Raw genomic sequence first — 23,531 nt, 5'->3', positions numbered from 1 at the left:
GCCCTAAGCCCACAACCAAACAAGGAACAGGAAGTAAGGCGGAAATCACACATCCAACTACCTATCGGATATTAATTATATATAACCCTGATGTATAAACTAAGGTATTATAGAACTAACCACTTAAGTTCTTTTAAGTTATACTGGTTTAATAAAATGAATTAAACCTTTTACTGGTAAGTTTCTAGTTTAGTCTACTACATGTTCTTTCTGAAAAGTATGTTTTTGTACTAGAAAACGGTGTATTGAATTTGTATACTATGACCTGAACCATACTTGGTACTCCTTATGATTACTTGGTGTATACAGAATATATATATATATATATATATATATATATATATATATATATATATATATATATATATATATATATATATATATATATATATATATATATATATATATATATATATATATATATAGCTAAGATCGAATAGATAGCAGACTGGGTGCATCTGCTCTAAGCCCACAACCAAACAAGGAACATGAAATGAAGGGGAGGGCACACATCCTACTATCTGCTGGACTCGATTAATATATATCCCTGATGTATCTACCGAGGAATCATAAAGTTAGCATTCTAGGCACCCTTCTAAGTGAATATTTATGTTACAAGTAAGTTATGTGGCGTTATTCTAATATTTGGACAACTACTAGAACTAATGAAATCTTGTACTCTTAACGCCTCAGTCGATACTATTGTGAGTTTTGTATGTGTTTTATTTATTATTTTCCGGTACTTTGTAGATGTACCCTTTATAAATAACTCTGATATGATATATTGTTACCTCGTTTTTGCTAACCCTTGTACGTGGTATTCGTAACTTTGTTAGTGCAAACCCGGTATGATGTATTATTACCTCGTGTTTGCTAACCCTGGTACGTTGTATTTGTACCTTTGTTAATGCAAACCCTGTACGATGTATTATTACCTCGTGTTTGCTAACCCTGGTACGTTGTGTTTGTACCTTTGTTAGTGCAAACCCGGTATGATGTATTATTACCTCGTGTGTGCTAACCCTAGTACGTTGTATTTGTACCTTTGTTAGTGCAAACCCGGTATGATGTATTATGATCTCGTGTATGCTAACCCTGGTAAGTTGTATTTGTACCTTTGTTAGTGCAAAGCCGGTATGATGTATCATTATAATATGTTATAAACAATGAGTTAAAGATACGATCCCTTCCTAGGGTACTAGGAATATATAGTATAAGTGTGTAATTTATGATTTGTTCTTCTGTTATAGTTATAGTATGTTCCTCCCTGTACTAGTTATAGTATGCTCCTCCCTGTACTACTTATAGTATGAACTGAACCCCTAAACTATACCTATTATAGTTTACTAGTATGTTTACTTGAACTGTTACTGACTTGAAGAAAAGACTCATTTATCTACTGAGTTATGATTGTACTTCACAGCAGAGTTTTATAAACAACACAGTAACATAACTTTAAAAGAGTTTTTCAAATGATTTGATAACTTATAAAACATAAGAAATCCTTTAATATGGTGTTTAACACAGATAAATATCTACACAATTATCATTGTGTTAAACTTTTATCCCCCCCCCCTAAAAGCATTTAAAACATTTAAAAGATTTATTATAGGGGTATGAACTCACCTTATGTGGGTGATTCAATTGTAGATTTGCGTAAGGATGAGAAGTTCCACGAATGAATTCCCGAGACACAAACGAGTCCTAAATGACATATAACGATATATATATATATATATATATATATATATATATATATATATATATATATATATATATAAATATAGGCATGTAATTAGTGTTTTAAATAACTAATATGCAAGGAAACACTCTTAGGGACTAGGAAACACTTGATAGAAAGTGTTATAATCACATGTGATTAACTAAAGAGGGTTTATGACCATGCAAGGGAGTGTACGGCCAAGGGGTGTACGACCATGGAGTGTACGACCGTACACTCATGGGAAAACATGCAAAAAGAGGGTGTTTGACGCATGGGGAAACTACTGTGACAAATGCACAACAAGAGGATGAACAAAACTCTCATTTTGGAAGGACTTAAGGTGTGTATGGCCACACAAAGTGTGTACGGCCGTACACACTCCAAAATGGATGCATTGTTGGGTCTTGATTCATAAGGATTCAAGGATTCAAGAGTTCTAATGGATAACAAGTACCTAGCAAGTGTTTAATGCGTTAGGCTATGAACTTAACAAGGGCATACGGCCGTAGATAGAGTGTACGGCTGTACACTCTTGATGTTCTTGAGTTTGATGATGTTTCATGGATGAAATCATGGATCTTCACTAGATATAGCAATGTATCAACTAATCAATGGAAGGAACACTTACTTAAATGAAGATCAAGGTGAAAAGATTAATGATAGTTGAGAGAGAATTGACTTTCTTGACTTGGAAGTGTGAAAAGTGTGAAGAAATGAAGGGATGGCTTATATATGGGCATGGGTTCACGACCACCTTGGGTGTACGGCCGTACACTCCTCTTGGTGGATTGTTTGGCTCAAGTGCAACATGAAGAACCTAAGTTAACTCATCCCTAAACCCAAAACTTTAATGTACTAGGCTTCGAACACTCAAACAAACCCTAAACAATGCTAAACGATAGCAGAAATGAGTCTGACTCTCGATTGATTGGCTAGACTTACATGGCAAATTTTTTTGGGTTGTCACATTATCCCCCCCGTTAGATGGAATTTCGTCCCGAAATTAGCTTTCTTAGCAGTACTACTGGGGTTGTGCTCCTCTGACTGGCAGAATACCCACTCGTAGACCTGGGCAACTTTGCTCTCATGTCCATGATAGGATTCATACCTGGTTCATCTATCACTAACTCGTGTATACAAGTCGTATATAATTAAGATTAGTAAGACGGTCGGATATGCGAATTTGGCCCATGTCCACAACCAGACAAGGAGCAGGAGATAGGGCAGAAACACATATACTAAATATGCATAATCATAATTATATACCACCCTCGCGTATAAACTTAATAGTGATAGGTGGGATGTATTCGTCCTTAGCCTCTGTGCTTGATCTTGATCTGCTGAACGAGTGGTAGTTCGGGAAGGTCTGCTGAGTATATGGTCATCAAGGTTTCGGAGGGCAAGGTACTCCTCGCAAGAGTATTTCGAGGTTTGGAATACGAGGTAGACGATTCTAAGGTCTGGGTCGGGTTGTTGTTACGAAATGACGAGGGTTTCGTTGATTTGACGGTTAAGGCGATGAAATTTCGAAATATATGAACTAAGTATGGTGAGGACCACGCAAATCCATGACGAATGGTGATAACGGACTCTTTATAGAAACAAATGTTAGGCCGATTTGAAAGAAATGTTTGTTATTCGATGGTGTATCCCGAGTGTGTTCGACAATGTACTCTGTGTAAATGTTCCAGTGCTTTATGTTTTCTCTTTGATATTACCACTGCCACAAATCATACCGCGATGAGAGAGTACTAATAGTGCAAGTGTTTTGATAACTAGTGTCTGTACTTTATATTATGATCCTCCTCAGTACCTCTATGATCGCCTGGAATATAGAAGTTATGTATAATTAAGATGAATAAGACGGTCGACTGAGTGACTATGCCCTAAATACACAACCAGACAAGGAACAGGAACTAAGGCGGAATCACTCACTCTAAGTCTATAAAATCTTAGCTATGCACAACCCTGGTGTGACTTGTTCAGACGAGTGAGTTATTATAATTACATTTAAATCTTTTCCCCAAGTTTTAATCTTACATAAATATAAATTAAAATTTAAAAGTAATTTTATTTAGAAGACATACCAAAATCTCAAAAGAGTGGTTTTTCGTTGCTCCATTATGTCTTGTTGTTAAATTCCTCCTTCTCCTCCGTCACCTCTCTCTGTTGGGAAGTCTCTCTTGGCATGCCCCATTTCACCACATGCATGGCATACCTGAACAATACCCGCATCGGTGGTTGAAGTGATGTGTTGTGTCCGAGTTCTGCCGAAGCGAACTCCTTCGTCATTTCTCTTCGTTGGAAATTCCTTCCTGAAGTGTCGAGATTCGCCGCACTTGAAATAAACATGTTTTACTTGGGAGATTGGCTGTGCCGGCGCCCTGTAGAAACGGGCAGTGTGCCCCTTCCCGCTGCAATTGGTACATTGCATCTCTCGGAAAGCTCCGTTATGGTGGTAGGTGCATTTGTCGTACTTTGGGAGGTTTCCAGCATATCGTTTGACGGGGGTTGTAGTGGTAGCTGAAGTGCCAGATGTTGTGACTGTTGTTGTGACCGCAGGGGTAGCCACGGGCTGTCGTCTCTTGTTAGAACCTTGAGCCGACTTTTTCCCCTTTTATCCCAGAACTTTCGTTTCTTGTTCTTAGGTTTGTTGTCTGGGATGTCCTTGTCAACCGACACTCGTTGGTTCCCTTGATTGTTACTGCGATTAGCATAACCGGCACCGCTTCCGCTTCCGCTGGCGTTATTAGCATTGAAATGTGCCATGACGGCCGTCACAGCAGCTGTGACCGGAGCCTGAAAAGCAGCGGAGTCTATCTGCAGAATTGGTGCCTCGCCTGTTGGTTGGTTTCCTCCTTGTGAATGCATGATTCTGTTGCATGGCGAAGAATGATCTCGTTAGTAATGATGGTCATCACTAGTTGTATTCCATCAACTTAAATGTACTAAAAAATTTCACGCTTTACTGGACTACTCTCAATGTTTCTGTCAACGTTTCTGAGATATGTCCATGATAGTAAGTAGAAGTGGGTATTGTACGAGTGATATTTGAACTAAGTTATCCTTTTTTCCTAGTGTATATGGTTCTGACTTTCATAGGGTTCTGGAAAATGATTCATAAAGAGAGTCTATACTAAAATAAACTTTATGAATCAGAAGTGGCTATCCTCGAATGAATATCTGTAAATTTAATAACTGTTACCAGTGGCACGAAAAAGAAATAATCCTAAAACATAAAGTGAGTAGTGTATTCACTAGCTCACTAAGTCATTCATGGGTATTATTTATTAGTGTGACGCATAAGGCGTTTTAGTTTCTCCGGCCGATCGTTATCTGAAAACTTCCCATGAACCTGCTCTTGTTCCTCCTTGACCCTTCTGCTGACCGCTATGAGGAAATGGTTACGTCTATCTGGGTTTGTCGTGCGAGAATGGAAGTGTCTAAAGAATTCATGAGTTTAAGTGTAACATTATGGGGTGATCCTTTCCAGTTCCTCCTATAATTGCGCAATGTATACAGGTTGTATATAATTTAAGATTAAATAGACCTTCGAATAAGTGATCCTACTCCAAAACCACAACCAAACAAGGAACAGGTAGTGAAGCATAGATCACAAATTCTAAGTCTATAAAATCTTAATTATATAGAACCTTGGAATTATACACTACGGAATCATAGGCCTACCATAAGGGTCTTTTAAGTTCTCACATAAGTTATTTATAGTGCCTAAAATACTCCTATAGTATTTTAATGTATTGAACTTGGTATGTTTTAAACTTGTTCTTGTCTTATAGTATCATAAAATACTCCCATAGTATTCTAACTTTATGTACTGATCTAGAAATCCCTTGAATAGAGTTAGGTAAGTTTTAAGACTGTTGCAACACCACATCACCCCTAAACACATGTCGGTCACATCTCAAATGAATATACTTGATCAGGCTATATTGATCCCAGATATGATTACATAACTGTCCAGGTTTGACCGCAGTGTTTAACCTTTAAATACTTTTGTTCTGTTCATCTTGGATACTTGTTCTAGTATGTATATATGCATAAGCATGTATGAATACTTTTATAAGGTATTGTTATATCTTTAAAATATATTATTATCCAGAGCACTTCGGCCCTATTGTATTTATAGTTGTATATATTTTATAGGATGATATACTTAGTTCACTATAAACAATGCTCTGATACCAATCCGTCACACCCCCAAACTGGAACGGAAGAAACGTTCAGGGATGGAGGACGTCATGTTTAGTATCACAAGACATGCATCATAGTAATCAAAGTAACAAACAACCATTTCATTAGAAAGAAAGTGTTTACAAAGTATGTGGTTCACATAAGATAGACTACAAAAGTAAATAACAGAACAATACATGAAGCTATTATGCTCCATCTTCTGAATCCCATTACGCGTACCTGTCTACTGGCTTCCTGAGAATACAAGTTATTTTGAAAGAGTAGATCAACATTTAAGCTGGTGAGTTCATAAGAAATTTTAATGATGTAAAGTAAGTTCAAAAGTTCTTTTAGAAACGTTCGTCTGTTCCTCCAGAAGATCCTATATCTTCTGATATGGTGAAAGATAAGTAAAAATGACTCTACAATCCTTTCTATGAGTGTTAAATGGATACAAGTTATCTAGAATCCAGATCAAACAAATAATCAATTGTGTGAATCTTCCCTAAGCCCACAACCAAACAAGGAACAGGGAATGAGGCGGAAGACACACATCCCATTGTTTGTTAGATCATTACTGTATATAACCCTAGTGTATTAATTTGATACTCACGGAGTTAACTATAATAGTTCCTTTATATTTAATGAAAACATTCTTTAAGAAAAACCCTTATTTCCTTTATTAAAAATGGTAACCACAATAGTTCCTTCTATAATCACTTAGTTTATACAAGCTATATATAAGTTAGTATCGAACGAATAGTTAATTGTGTGAATCTGCCCTAAGCCCACAACCAAACAAGGAACAGGAAGTAAGCCGGAAATCACACATCCAACTACCTATCGGATATTAATTATATATAACCCTGATGTATAAACTAAGGTATTATAGAATTAACCACTTAAGTTCCTTTAAGTTATATTGGTTTAATAAATGAATTAAACCTTTTACTGGTAAGTTTCTAGTTTAGTCTACTACATGTTCTTTCTGAAAAGTATGTTTTTGTACTAGAAAATGGTGTATTGAATTTGTATACTATGACCTGACCCATACCTGGTACTCCTTATGATTACTTGGTGTATACGGAATATATATATATATATATATAGCTAAGATTAAATAGATAGTACACTGGGTGCATCTGCTCTAAGCCTACTACCAAACAAGGAACAGGAAATGAAGCGGAAGGCACACATCCTACTATTTGATGGACTCGATTAATATATATCCCTGATGTATCTACCGAGGAATCATAAAGTTAGCATTATAGGCCCCCTTCTAACTGAATATTCATGTTACTAGTAAGTGGGTCATTCAATTGCAGATTTGCGTAAGGATGAGAAGTTCCTCGAATGAATTCACGAGACACAAACGAGTCCAAATGACATATAACGATATATATATATATATATATATATATATATATATATATATATATATATATATATATATATATATATGGCATGTAATTAGTGTTTTAAACAACTAATATGCAAGGAAACACTTGATAGAAAGTGTTACAATCACATGCCATTAACTAAATAGGGTTTATGACCATGCAAGGGAGTGTACGGCCAAGGGGTGTACGGCCATGGAGTGTACGGCCGTACACTCATGGGAAAACATGCAAAAAGAGGGTGTTTGATCCATGGGGAAACTAGTGTGACAAATGCACAACAAGAGGATGAACAAAACTCTCATTTTGGAAGGACTTGAGGTGTGTATGGCCACACCAAGTGTGTACGGCCGTACACACTCCAAAATAGTTGCATTTTTGGGTCTTGATTCATAGGGATTCAAGGGTTCAAGAGTTCTAATGGATAACAAGTACCTAGCAAGTGTTTAATGCCTTAGGTTATGAACTTAACAAGGGTATACAGCCATAGATAGAGTGTACGACCGTACACTCTTGACGTTCTTGAGTTTGATGATGTTTCATGGATGAAATCATGGATCTTCACTAGATATAGCAATGTATCAACTAATAAATGGAAGGAATACTTACTTAAATGAAGATCAAGGTGAAAAGCTTGATGATAGTTGATAGAGAATTGACTTTCTTGACTTGGAAGTGTGATAAGTGTGAAGAAATGAAGGGATGGCTTATATATGGGCATGGGTTCATGGTCACCTTAGGTGTACGGCCGTACACTCCTCTTGGTGGAGTGTTTGGCTCGAGTGCAACATGAAGACCTAAGTTAACTCATCCTTAAACCCAAAACTTTTGTCACACCCCAAAACCAAGAACGGCGGAAACGTTCTGGGGCGGAGGACGTCATGTAAAGTATCACAACAATGTAAAGTAGTAAACAAGCAGCAACATCATCCATTTCATTAATATTAGAATTTTAATACATTTGTGTTCTTTCATAATATACAACATGATAATAAGAAATTGAAATAAGAGACAAGTCTTGACCGCTCCGTCTTCTCAAAACCTGGTCATCGTACCTGTCTACTGGTGACCTGAGAATACAAGTCATTTTGAAAGCGAGTATCAGCTTTAAAGTTGGTGAGAACATAAGTAATTTAGTGTCATTGCTTTGTAAAACTGTAAAGAAAAGATTTACAATTGTTTTATGAAAACTTGGTATGAGTATGAAAAACCCTAGAAAATCCCATATTTCCTACTAATATAAAAAGCAGTCTTCTACCAAGACCCGACTGTTTTGAATATTTGCACCTTTGTAAAAATGAAAGTTTTTCCCCTAGTATAACTATTATTATCTAAATATAGCCATACATAAACGTGTATGTGATAAAATCATAAAGTAATTGTAATAGGGAAAATAATATTTTACCTCAGCAGTTACACTGCTGGCTATAAAGTGAATAAAACATGGACTCCAGGTGGTATCGAATGAACAATACGCCTCGAAAAATCTAAATGAATAAAATATGGACTCCAGGTGGTATCGAATGAACGATACGCCTCGAAAAGTCTAAATGAATGAAGTATGGACTCCAGGTGGTATCGAATGAACAATACGCCTCGAAAAGTCTAAATGAATGACCTTTAATTCTTAATTTGATAAATAAAGGTTTGAATGTGAACTCGTATGTAACCATACTGATCGACGCTGAATAATTGATGACCCTCCAGGTCATATATGATGATGTGACATTCTGTCACCCCTGGGCCTTATCGGCACGGACTGTAGCTAGCAGTCGGGATGTAGGAGTGTCTGTCCCGTATAGATCTATACACATAATGCCCGCTCTCCCTCCAGGAGACTCTGGTTACACGGTGATACCACTAAGAAGTGTCGTATCGAGAAGTCGGATGTCACATTCTATTTATAGTATTAAAGTATTTGTATAGAATCATGAATGAACTGACGCTTGTGTGATTCCTTATACTAGAATTAGTAAATAGGATCTCCTAACTATACCCATTATAGTTACTAGTAATATATGTATATGAATAATGTAAGGATGCCTTTGCTACCAAAAGGTACTGAACTGGTTGATAGAACTTTTATGTCTATATATGTATACATAATATATAACTAATATTTAGACGACCTTCGGACAAATAACTGGATACCCTAAGTCCACAACCAAACAAGGAACAAGAAATAAGGCGGGTTAGCAGTCCTAAGTCCTTTAAACATTACATATATAACTATACATATAGAGGCATGCAATTGATAATATAAAAGCTTAAAAGAAGTTTTGTAAAACATTTGAAGAGTTTAATAATAAGAATTTATGACTTGATGTCAATTTATAAAACGATTTAAAAGCAGTTTGTTTGATATAACAGTTTAAAGTATAAGAAATCCCTTATTTGGAACACAGTTTGAAGTACATGAAAACCTTTGTTTGAAACATAGATATAACAGGATTTAAAAGGAAAGGGTGTAGTTTAGAAATCAAGTTTGATAAAGAGTTTAACGTGTAAAACATTCGAGAAATCATTTTGAAGTAGTTTGCTTGATGAAACAGCTAAAAGTGTAGTAAATCCAAAGTTTGATAGTTATTAATCACATGTGATTGATATGATAACTATCATGATTCAACTTGTATCCCCCCCCCCCATAAAAGCATGTAAAAACCTTTAAAAGGTTAATTAAGGGGTATGAACTCACCTGCAGTGAGTGGTGATACATAAATGTATCTAATTAGGTGTCAAGTGAGGACTTGAACACACACATGGATCCTATGTAACATGTAGTGATACATAAATGTATCTAATTAGCCATTTAATAACTAATTAATCAAGTAAAGACACTCTAATACGTGGAAACACTTTGTTTCAAGTGCTAGGAGTGCTAAAGGGTCGCATCTAAGGAGAGTATGGTCTCACATTGGAGTTTACTCCTCATATGGTAACACCATATGAGTTTACGGTTCTTGGACCATTTCCCCCATGAGTTTACGGCTATAAAACAGAACCTGTCAGTTACGCCTTTAGGGGCCGCCACGTATAGCTTTAGTTTATGCTGTAGCATCGGTTATTGCTCTGGTTACGAATGACCCAATTAAGTAATATTGTTTATACATAATTTACTTTTAGCCAATATTGTATAAATTTATTAAACATATTTTTTGTCAATATTGTATAAATTATACATAAATATAATAATATACATTTAGTAATTTATACCTAGTTCGGCTGTCGTACAAGGTGTCTTATTTAATAAATACGTAAACTAAACTAAAGTAATCATTAGTTTACTTTCGTATCATAAAATATTACTATTTAGTAGCTCTTCTCGATTGCTCTCAACCATTTATTCTGTTTTTTCCGGTATTTACTAGGTGGAATGACTAGTCGCACTTCTCAAATATGAGTTTTCTAAACACATAGTAATGACTACTATTAATTCACTTGCGTAAATAGGGCACTACCAAAGGATGGGTTTTGTCTCAGTCCCAGTGAGCTATATTACATCAAAAACCCTACTATTGATGTCTGTATGAATATTACTGAGGCCAATAGTACCCCTTAACCAATCTCGGGTAGGGGCCCCCCTACCCGCCGGACCACCCCTTCTCTCTCTCGCGACCGACCCCTTGTTAGTTCGTAGAGCCGACGCTGGGCGGCCAACCTCATGGATCACGCGTCTGGTCCCTCTCCGTTCTTGGTGCATTTGAGTGTTTTAAGGTCGTAAACCCCTCAAGGAAGTGTTCTAGGTTTGCATCAAAGGCTTAGGAAGGGACAAGGGCTCGAAATGGCTTATCTTTGGAGTTTACGGTCCTTCGACCACCCTTGGGAGTTTACGGTTGTAAACCCTTGAGTTTACGGTTGTAAACCCATGAGTTTACGGTCGTAAACTCATGGTTACTCCAACTATTTAGTGTTTTGGTGTTTCTAGCTTGTGCATGCAAGTTTCCAGTCTCACATCCAAGCCCTAGAAGGTGTTTATGGCATAAAAACACCACTTGATGGTGTTTACGGTTCAAGGAGATCCCTTGACCTTAAACCCAAGTGTTCTTGGGGTTTTCTTGGTGTTCTTCCATGATTTAACAAGTATACTAAGCAAACAACTAGCTAGGAGGAGTATACTTACTTGTAGGAAGCTTGGAAGACTGTTTAGAGTCCAAGAATACTAGTGTGTGTTCTTGGTGTTCTTGGTGTTTTGAAGAACACTTGAAGATCTATGAAAAAGATAAGATTTCATGGATGAAATCGTGTATAAACACTAGATTAAGTGTTATATCAACAAATCTAGGGAAGAAACACTTACATTTTGGAAAATCTTGAAGAAAAGTCGGATGATACTTGAAAGAGAAAAGGGAGTGTTCTTGAGCTTGAAGGTGGAAAAAGTGATAAAAATGACTAAGTGTCATATTTATACTCCTTGGGGTTTACGGCCGTAATCACCATGTTTGGGCCGTAAACTCCAAACTCTTGGAGTTTTGAGACTTTATTGGTGCACAAGAAACCCTAGGGTATCCTCTCTCCGGTTATCTCCTGAAACAGTATGTTTTAAAACACTCAAACGGACTTTAAACCGACTAAAATTTAGCAGAAAAGTATTTGACTCCCATTTGGAGTGCTTGACCGTAGAGTTTGTACGAATGGAAATTTCGGGTTGTCACAACTTTAATGTACTAGGCTTAGAACACTCAAACACACCCTAAACAATGCTAAACGATAGCATAAATGAGTCTGACTCTCGATTGATTGGCTGGACTTACAAGGCAAAAAAATTTGGGTTGTCACAAATATGTACTCTGTATAAGACCAATAAGGCATTTCTTTCTATTCCAATAAATCCTGATTCCACGAATATATATGTTGCTTCCCCTAGATCTTTCATAGCGAAACACTTTCCATGCCAAGACTTAACTTCTTGCAAATTTGGAATGTTGTTTCCTATAAGGAGTATGTCATCAACATACAAGACTAGGAAGGTCGCTATACACCCCCTAGATTAGACATATACACGTGATTCATCTTCACTTCTAGAGAATCCAAACTCTTTGACTTTCTCATTGAAGCAAAGATTCCAACTGCGAGATGCTTGTTTCAATTCACAAATCAATTTCTCAAGCTTATACACTCTATCAGGAAAATTGGAATGTACAAAACCATATGGCTGACTCATGTACATGTCCTCATATAACTTCCCATTATGGAAAATGGTTTAACATCCAACTGCCAAATTTCATAATCATGAAATGTAGCTATAGCAAGCATTATCATGATAGACTTTATCTTGGCTACTGGTGAAAAAGTCTCATCAGATTCAATCACTTGGATTTGAGTAAAGCTCTTAGCAACCATCCTAACTTTCAAAGTGTGTACTTTCCCATCCATGTTAATCTTCTTCTTGAAGATCCATTTGCACCCGACTGTTTTTCGACCAGGTACATGATTAACCAAGTTCGACACTTGGTTATCATACATGGACTGAATCTCACTCTCCATTTTCTCCTTCCATTTAGCAGCCTCGGGGTCTGCCATCGCTTCCTTGTAGTTAGCAGGTTCATCCAAATTTACCAGTGTACGGTCACCGACAAGCGTATCAACATATGATGTTATATGGAAACCATAGAACTTAGGTGGTATGCTAACCCTACTGGATTGACGAAGGGGTAATGAGTTGTCAACTGGCTTAACTGGAACTTCTTCCCCATGTTGAGGGCTAGTGTTGTCAAAGGTTCCTTCATTGGATAACTCTTAAATTTCTTTAAGATCAATATCCTTTCCACTGTCCTCTTTGAATATGAGGTCTCTCTCGTGAAAGACTCCTCTTCGAGTTACAAAGACTACATTCTCATTAGGTCTGTAGAACAAGTATCCAAAGGACTTCTATGGTGTTCTGCGAGGAGTCAATTGTGAAATAATTCCACGTTCCTTAAGATAGTCATAGAACTAGATACTAAGATACTCACCACCTTCATCAGATCAAATCATCTTTATTTTCCTCTCTAATTGATTCTCGACTTCATGCTTAAACTCTTTGAACTTTTCAAAGGTTTCCGATTTATGTTTGATTAAGTAGATATAACCATAACTGCTATAAACATCTGTAAACGTCATGTAATTGTTTGGTTTTGAGCACTATAACACTCCTATGGTGCACAAGCAACCCTAAATGCTTTGGATCTATGTTTCTCTAATTATACATGCATTTTCTTTTTCCAAAGCATTCTCCCTAACTAGCATACAAATGAAGCTACATAATATAAAACATAGTTTGGATGCTTACCTCTTGAGTAGACTAGAGTTCTTGACCTTTGAAAGCTTGAGCACCTCAAGTGTGATGCCTCTATTGGTTCACAAACACCAAAATGCAAGAGGAGGTTTTAGGAGAATAAGATGCTTGACTCCAAAGAGGGTGTAGCCGATTTTGGCTTATGGGGTCACTATTTATAATGTTGCAAACACTAGGGTTACACTTGGTAAACCGTAATGCTCCATGACTTTTCACATTCCTATGCTCCATGGGTTAACCTCCATGGACTATCCATGGATTATCTGATTGGTTTATCCCAACCATATAGTCATGGATCATTAGCCCACATTACAAGAATCATTAATTTACATAATCAATCCCCATATATTTAATTAGTCTCTTTTTGATCACAAAATTAATTCTTGATCAATACTAATTAAATAATATTAATATATTATACTTGTAATATATTAATAACCTTATTCTCAAAAATCATTCCTATCAAATTGCACTGGTGAAGGCAACCCAAAAAGGGACCATGCTACAATCGGGTTAAGTACATACCAGTAATAGTTATGGGCTTAGACACCAAATCCAACAGTCTCCCACTTGGATAAGTCTAATAACTATTACTGCTAATGCACTTCAGGATCCGACTTAGCAATTGTAAGCTTTCAAAAGCCTTTGTCAATTCTGACCCAGTCAGTGACACATCCTTTAGATAAGTGATCATATACTCCTCTGTTCTCAATATATCATCTAGAAAAATACATGGAACAATGTCATACTCATTGTCCAGCAGTTTGTTTCCTGATTTCTGATTTGTCTGACATCGAACATAACTGAACACATCAATTTAGTTCTGACTGGGCCCGTTACATAAGTCACAACAGAATCATCAAGGGGCCCAAGATATCGCTTTTAATCCTCTTAGGATAAAACGAACATGTAAACTTCTACATTATATGCTTGTACTAACTACTCATTAAATCATGCACAACGTCACGTTTTATAACATCAAGTTACTGATGCGTTTTCGTGCCATCAATGCATGACTAACTCATAGTCAACAACTCATATATCTAAGTTTGAAGACATATATATGATATTATCGTCTCACGAACACTCGTGATAAATTCCATGAAGTGATTCAAGTGAGCGCGGGTTGATCCAATACTCAAATCTTATTTCAGAAGTACTCATGAATGGTGTAGAAAACCTGTTGCAATGCCTAACTCCTCAGACAATCCTACAAGCCAACTCATTACAGTCTTCTTTCATACCTACTTCCAAAGTATGATCGACTGTGGATAATTTGAATAATTCTTATTATTTTGGAAGTCAAAACATGCAAAGTGAAACAATAGTAAATAATTGGCACAAGACAGTAACTTTACTTATAAATAAAACTCCTTTTATTTAATCATCAAATGTCAATTACAATTCAGCTATTACAAGTTTCTATTTATCTAATCCCCAAAACTAATATCGTCTGTTAGCCCAATGCCCCTTGCATGCTGCAAGTGCTTAACCCATGTCAGTCCCTTTGTAAGAGGATCTGCTGGGTTGTCCTCTGACGATATCCCCTTTACCACGAGGTGTCCTTCATCTACTTGATGTCTTATGAAGTGGTACTTTCTGTCGATATTCTTGGATATATCATGATCTCTCGGTTCCATGGTTAAGGCAACCACACCTTCATTATTGCAGAAAATCTCCATAGGCTTCTTTATGGATGGAACGACTCCAAGGTCTCCAATGAAGTTTTTCAACCATATTGCCTCCTTCGATGCTTCGCTTGCTACTATGTACTCTGATTCACATTTTGAGTCAGCTATAGTCTCCTGCTTGGAACTTTTCCATGTCACTGCTCCTCCATTCAGGGTAAACACCCAGCCTGACTGAGAGCAGAAATTATCTCTGTCGATCTGAAAGCTGGCGTCGCTATACCCTGTCACTCTCAAGTCATCACTCCCACCGAGGGTAAGGATCTAGTCCTTAGTCCTCCGTAGGTACTTGAGAATATTCTTAACCGCAGTCGAATGAGCTTTACCAGGATTCCCTTGATATCTACTGACCATGCTCAAAGCGAAGGCCGCATCAGGAAGAGTACAAGTCATAGTATACATGATCGAGCCAACTGCCGGAGCATATGGTATTCGACTCATTTCTGCTATCTCAGCCCCTGTACTCAGACTCTGAATCTTACTCAGTTTGGTATTGCTTAGGATAGGTAGGTTACCTTTCTTAGAGTTCTCCATGCTGAAACTTTTCAACATCTTGTCCAAGTGTGTACTTTGACTAAGTCCTATTAGTCTTTTACTCCTGTCTCTCAATATCCTTATCCCTAGGATATAAGCCGCTTTTCCAAGGTCCTTGGTAGCAAAACACTTCCCAAGCCAGGACTTAACCTCCTGCAAGGTTGGGATGCCGTTTCCTAGGAGCAGTATGTCATATACATACAATACTAGAAAGCTCACTATACTCCCAGTAGCTTTGACATATACACAAGACTTATCCTCGCTTCTCAAAAATCCAAACTTTTTGAATTTCTCATCAAAAAAAATATTCCATCTACGAGATGCTTGTTTCAATCCATAAATGGACTTCTCAAGCTTACACACTCTATTAGGGTACTCTGCATTGACAAAACCTTCTGGCTGACTCATGTAAACATCTTCAGTCAACTTTCCATTAAGGAAAGCGGTTTTGACATCCATTTTCCATATTTCATAATCATGAAATGCAGCTATGGCCAATATAACCCTTATAGATTTAATCTTCACCACTAGTGAGAAGGTCTATCATAGTCAACTCCCGTAGTTTGAGTAAAGCCCTTCGCAACCACTCGCGCCTTATATGTGTGTACTTTCCCATCCATGTCGGTCTTCTTCTTGAAGATCCGTTTGCACCCGACTGTCTTTTGACCCAGTACATTGCCAACCAAGTTCCAAACTTGATTGTCATACATGGACTGAATCTCGTTGTCCATAGCCTCTTTCCATTTAGCAGACGCGGGGCCTTCCATGGCTTCCTTGTAGTTGTTAGGTTCATCCAAATTTACCAGTGTTTTATCACTGATAAACGTACCACCTTCAGTAGTAATATGGAAACCATAAAACTCAGGTGTGTTACTAACTCTACTAGAACGGCTCAGAGGTAAGGACTCGTCAATTGGATCAACTGGAGTTTCATCCTCAGGTTGATTGCTAGTGTTTGAGGTTCCTTCACCGCTTGACTCTTGAAGCTCTTCAAGGTTAATTTGCCTCCCACTGTTTCCTTGGCTTTTGAGTTCTCTCTCGTGAAAGACTCCTCTCCTCGCAACGAAGACAACATTGTCAATCGGTCTGTAGAAGAGATATCCAAAGGATTTCTGTGGGTAGCCGATGAAAATACATCGCTCACTCCGAGGTTCGAGCTTGTCGTGAGTTTCTATTCTCACAAAAGCCTCGCAACCCCAAACTTTGATGTGGTCTAAAGTGGAAACTTTCCCTGTCCACATCTCATGAGGTGTTTTGGAAACCTTTTTAGTAGGGACTAGATTAAGGATATGGGCGGCAGTCTTCCAGAATGAGATACGTAACAAAGCTCGACTCATCATGGAACGAACCATGTCTAGCAAGGTTCTATTGCCCCTCTCAGCCACACCATTAAGTTGTGGTGTCCTAGGTGGCGTCAATTGTGAAACAATTCCACATTCCTTAAAATACTCAAGGAACTCGATACTAAGATACTCTCCTCCACGATCGCATCGCATCATCTTTATCTTCCTGCCCAATTGATTCTCTACTTCTTGCTTAATCTATTTGAACTTTTCAAAGGTTTCTGACTTATGCTTGATCAAGTAAATACACACATATCTACTATAATCATCAGTAAAAGTCACATAGAAACTGTTAGCATCTCTTGTGGCAGTTCTGAATGGTCCACGCACATCAGTGTGTATGAGATCCAACATACTTTCACTCTTTTCACAAGTACGAGTGAAGGGTGACTTGTTCATCTTTCCAAGTAAAAAGATTCGCAAGTGTCATCCGACTTTAAGTCGAATGACTCCAAAACTCCATCCTTTTGGAGTTGGGTTATACGCTTCTTGTTGACATGTCCAAGATGGCAATGCCACAAGCATGCTTTATCCAAATCATTGGAAGAATCAATATTCAACACATTATTTCCTAAGTTATCTACACCCATCACAATTTCATATATACCATTGCAAGGTTTTGCTGCAAAATAAAATACGCCATTACAATAAGCATAAATACCACCTTTTTTATTATTAAAAGAAAAGGTAAAACCTTGTTTATACAAACTGTGAAAGGAAATAACATTTCTCGCCATCTCGGCCGAGTAACAACAATTATTCAAATCTGAATTAAAACCATTACTAAGCAATAAAGAATAAACTCCAATATTGGTCACATGTGACACTTTCCTATTTCCCATGATTAAGTTTATCTTCACGTGGTCCACATACCTACTTCCTTTTAGTCCCGGCAAATCAGAACAAATGTGAATATCACAACCTGTATCAAGGACCCAAGAATTAGCATGTGATGAGTTATTATATTGAATAGTATAAATACCCGCAAAGGAGGGCTTGATCTTCCCATCCTTAATGTCCTGCAAGTACTTGGGGTATCTTCATTTCCAGTGCCCTTTGTCATGACTGTGGAAGCACTCTGCTTCTTCGGGTTGGAAGATGGATTAACAGAACCAACTTTTGTCCCACTTGAAGAGGATCCATTAAGAGACTTTCCCTTGCAGCTCTTGTAAGGAGCCTTCCTCTTCTTGCCCTTCCCATGTCCTATTGCCAGAACAGGGGCAGAAGTAGTAGTAGGAGTAGACAAAACCTACTTTCCTTTCAGGTTGCTTTCTACAGTCCTAAGAAGGCCTTGAAGCTTGCTAAGAATGACCTCCTCCTTGTTCTGCATTTTCTGCAAGTGGGCCGTGATGGGTTCACCATCCTTCATTTTGGTTGTAATCATGGAGGCAATGATCTCATACCTTTCCTGCCGAGCACTTTGATGGTATCTTTCCATCAAATCATGATACATTTCATAGGGGTAGAAGTCCTCATACGACTTCTGCAGCTCTACAGTCATGGTTACAATCATAAGACACGACACCTTTTTCGCATCCCTCTCATGAGTAATGCGTTCAGCGATTTTTTCAGGAGTAGCAGTGGTGACATAAATCTCTTTGAGCTCTTTATCAAGGACATATTCTTTGTCCTCATAACGAATAGCCATCCTGATGTTTCGAATCCAGCCATTGAAATTTGAGCCATCGAAAATGACCCTCCCACATATATTCATTAGGGAGAAAGAGCCTGAAGGGATTGGGTTAGAAGCATTGTTTGGAATAGACATCTGTAAAGAAGAAGAACAAATTTTAGATTAGATGATAATCCTTAATATTACACCCAATATGAAATATTAAGGCTAGGACCCAACATAATATTTTACAATTTCGAAGAGGGATACCGTAATTTAATTGTAAAATATTTGAAGGTAGGTAAATGACGATTTACCAATTTCCACCATGAAAAGTGAAATAGATTATTAAGTTTTAATTGGATTTGAAATTCCTAGATCTTTGAGATTCATTGAACTTTTCAATGGCATGTTTAAATCTCGATTGTGCCCTTCAAGTTTGTGACTGGGATGCCAAGGATCACAAACAAGGAGTGAATAACCATGCAAATTAGCTTGGTACACCCAATGTTACAAATCACCTAATCAACGTGCCACTGTTGGGAATTTAATAAAAGTTTAGTTACTTTATATTTATCATAATACTTTTTAATGAAGGAGTATTAATGTCCTATCCTACCCGTTCGGCTAACGACCCTGCACCAGTCAAGGAAGCGGTGGGTGAGAGTGGACACCCATTAAACTACCATTTTATAGGCAGTAACCTTATACCCCCCTTATAGACCGGCTTTGTGAATGAGGCCTACTAACGACAAGACTGACTTTATCTTATACATCTACATATATTATTAAAATTATAATATTATAAAGTATAAGGGTTGAATTTTAACTTTTAAAACTCTAGGGTTTGGAATTAAAGTTTCATTTAATGACTCTTTGCAAATTCCAAAACTTGAGGGCAAGTTTTGAAACTTGTCAAAACTCTTCAAGTCCATAACTTCTGAGTTTTAATGTCTTTAAAGAAGTGACTTTTCATTTTCCATAATTGAGGACAAGTTATGGCCCACATTTAAAAGCATTTAGATCACTAATTTAACTAACACAATAATCAAATAATCCATACATGATCTATTCAAACTCATAAGAACCAAATAATTCATATCAAACAAATTTCATGTAATTGGCCTAATCATATAAACTAATACAAAACATGAAACTTTGACAATTATCTTTCAATTGGATGTGCATGATCACTACCATATCTTAGAAAACATATTTTTATGATTCAAAACAGTTTGTGGTAATGATCATATCCAATTTTGGCCAAAAACACGAAATTCTACACTCTGATCAGCCAACTCGGCGAGTCCATGAACTGGACTCGTCGAGTTCCCCAGTGGACTCGTCGAGTTCATCAGATAGAATATAGAAACTCGATTTTTTCAACTTTGAAAACAACTAAGCATCAAATATAATAGAAAACAATCCTAGGCTCTGATACCACTGTTGGGTTTTGATCACTATAACACTCCTATGGTGCACATACAACCCTAAATGCTTTGGATCTATGTTTTCTCTAATTATACATGCATTTTCTTTTTCCAAAGCATTCTCCCTAAATAGCATACAATTGAAGCTATATAATATATACCATAGTTTGGATGCTTACCTCTTGAGTAGAGTAGAGTTCTTGACCTTTCAAAGCTTGAGCACCTCAAGTGTGATGCCTCTATTGGTTCACAAACACCAAAATGCAAGAGGAGGTTTTAGGAGAATAAGATGCTTGACCCCAAAGAGGGTGTAGCCGATTTTGGCTTACGGGGTCACTATTTATAATGTGGCAAACACTAGGGTTACACTTCGTAAACCCTAATGCTCCATGACATTTCACATTCTTATGCTTCATGGGTTAACCTCCATGGACTATCCATGGATTATCTTATTGGTTTAGCCCAACCATATAGTCATGGATCATTATCCCACATTACAAGATTCATTATGTTACATAATCAATCCCCATATATTTAATTAGTCTCTTTTTTATCACAAAATTAATTCTAAATTATTTTTTGATCAATACTAATTAAATAATATTAATATATTATACTTGTAATATATTAATAACCTTATTCTCAAAAATCATTCCTATCAAATTGCACTGGGGAAGGCAACCCAAAAAGGGACCATGCTACAATCGGGTTAAGTATATATCAGTAATAGTTATGGGCTTAGGCACTAAGTCCAACAGTAATATTGATTAGCATCTTTTGTGGTGGATCTTAATGAGCCACACAAATTTGTATGGATGAGGTCCAACAATCTTTTGTGGTGGATCTTGCAGAGGCAGTTGCCCAATAGACAAGATTCGAATTCATCATATGTCATAAGATCAAATGATTCCAACGCTCTATCCTTTTGGAGTTGGGCGATGCATTTCTTGTTTATGTGCTTAAGATGAAAATGCCACAAACATGCCTTATCCACGCCATTGGACGAATCAATATGAAACACATTATTGCTTAGCTTATCAATACATGTCACAATTTCATATACACCGTTACAAGGTAAAGCTTTAAACATAAAAAAACCATTATGATAAGAAAAAATAGATCCAATATCAATATCAATATAATATCTAAAACATTGTCTAAACAATGCATGAAATGAAATAATGTTTCGCGTCATATTTGACAAATGTTAGGTCACAATTTTGTGGTTTGAGCTAGGCATTCATCTTGTATTGGTATTGGTAGGATCTTCGGGTAAGTTATGGTGGTTGTATCTTTTGTGTGGTTGTGTGCGGCAGGACACGTGTGCGCGGCCGCACACGCGTGTGTGGCTGTACACTCATGTGCTGTTGGGTGTGCTATAAATAGTAGGTGCTTGTGTCAGTCTTAGGTGACACATGTGTGTGTTTTCCAAGGTGTATTTGACGTTTATCTGATATAAATGTGTTCATGCTTGGATTCATTCTATCTTCTACTCCTTCTACACTCTGATTTGATCACTGATTTGGATCTTAAGAATTAGGGACTTGCAATTGGTATCAGAGCCAAATTAGTGTCAATTTGGATTTTTGTGAGTGTACGGTTGAGCTCAGTTAAAGGTGTGCGGCTGAAGGTTGAAGGTGTACGGTTGAAGGTTGAAGGTGTACGGTTGAAGGTTGAAGGTGTACGGTTGAAGGTTGAAGGTGTACGGTTAAGAGTGTGCGGTTGAGTGTCCGATTGAAGTGTACGGTTGGCGTGTATGGTTGGCGTGTACGGTTGTGATCCTTGTGTGGCCGTAATCCCCGTATACAACCGTAATCAAGTGTACGGCCGTAATCCCTTGTGCGGCCGTAAACCCTATCAGTTGTTGGGACCCAGGCTTGTAACGACCTGGGTCCCCAAATCTAAATAATCCCGCTCCTTGTGCAGGAACAGCTGTGGAGGAATGTCGTCCGACCTTGGTATGTCGACAGCGGTTGTTCCCGACACATGACAGGAGACATCTCCCAGCTGAACGGCATTCAAAGTTTTAATGGGGGATACGTTTCCTTTGCAGGAGGTGAAGGCGGGAAGATCACTCAAAGAGGAACAATGTCTAATGGAGTGCTGAGTTTTGAGAACGTCATCTACGCACCTGAGTTAAAGTGTAGCTTGTTGAGTGTCTCACAGATCAACTTATAGACTACGAATAATGATATAAGGTTAAGAAGTTAAGACCTCGATGCTTTCTTTGACACTGTCCATGATGTTGTGCAACCTAGACAGAAGGAGTTAGTGGTGTTCTCAAAGTGACGTCTCCAACGTTTGATCAGATGGCCGACACATTTCAACCGATATGGATACAACTTCAGGGATTCCTACCCTTGTTGGTGCTATTCCAACATCTATGCCGTCGATGAGTGATCAGATACTGACACAAACCTCCCAGCCTCCTGTGAAATTAAGACGACTTGATACGACGCAGGGAGCACTTATCCAAGAACAAGCACCACCAGTCCAACAACCCTCCACAGCTACTACAGCAACTCAACCGACCCTAAAAGGACCAAGTAATGTTAGATGTTCGTTTGAAGTCGGGAGTTCTTTTGCTCATGGGGGTTTTTCTGCTCCATAACATGTGCATGATGCTGCCTCTGTGAGGCTTGCCAGGTTTCTTGCTCAACAAGATCCGGATCCTTTACCTCGTGGCAAATAAATATCAATAGCTAAAGGAACTTTAGGGGGAGCATACCCATCTATCTCAGAGCTCAAGGAGGAGATCACTACTCTTAAATAGAAGATCATCGAGAAAGACGTTCTGATCTGAAACCTTGATATTTGAGTTTCTGAGCTTGAAAAAGAAAACTTTGAGAAGTCTAAACAGATCTCCGATCTCCAGCTTAATCTTGGTGCCCTATCAGCAGACTACTTTGACTTGAAGAACAAGCTTATTTCAGAATTTGGTGACAAGTTCAAGACCACAGTCGAAAAGCCTTGTGCCACTGCAGTGATCAAGTTTTCGAGACAACGATTGCGCTATTCGTCTTCTTGATGCTAAGGATATTCTATAGTTCAGGAAGCGAGACATACACACCTTGGTGATGCTGATTAGAAAGACTGAGTCTATGCTAGCCACAACCCAAGGGGGAGACTGTTAGGTAACAACTTGTTGGTTTGGGCTAAGCATCTATCTGTATAATTCTGATGTGCTACTGATCGAAGAAGACCTGAGTCCATGCTAGCTCAAACCAAGGGGGAGACTGTTAGGTCACAATTTTGTAGTTTGAGCTAGGCATTCATCTTGTATTGGTCTTGGTAGGATATTGGGGTTTGTTATGGTGGTTGTATCTTTTGTGTGGCTGT

The sequence above is a fragment of the Lactuca virosa genome, chromosome 8, assembly GCF_052849685.1.
Source record: "Lactuca virosa cultivar CGN04683 chromosome 8, Lactuca_virosa_CGN04683_v6, whole genome shotgun sequence".
Lineage (NCBI taxonomy): Eukaryota > Viridiplantae > Streptophyta > Magnoliopsida > Asterales > Asteraceae > Lactuca > Lactuca virosa.
This window is presented reverse-complemented; position numbering follows the sequence as displayed.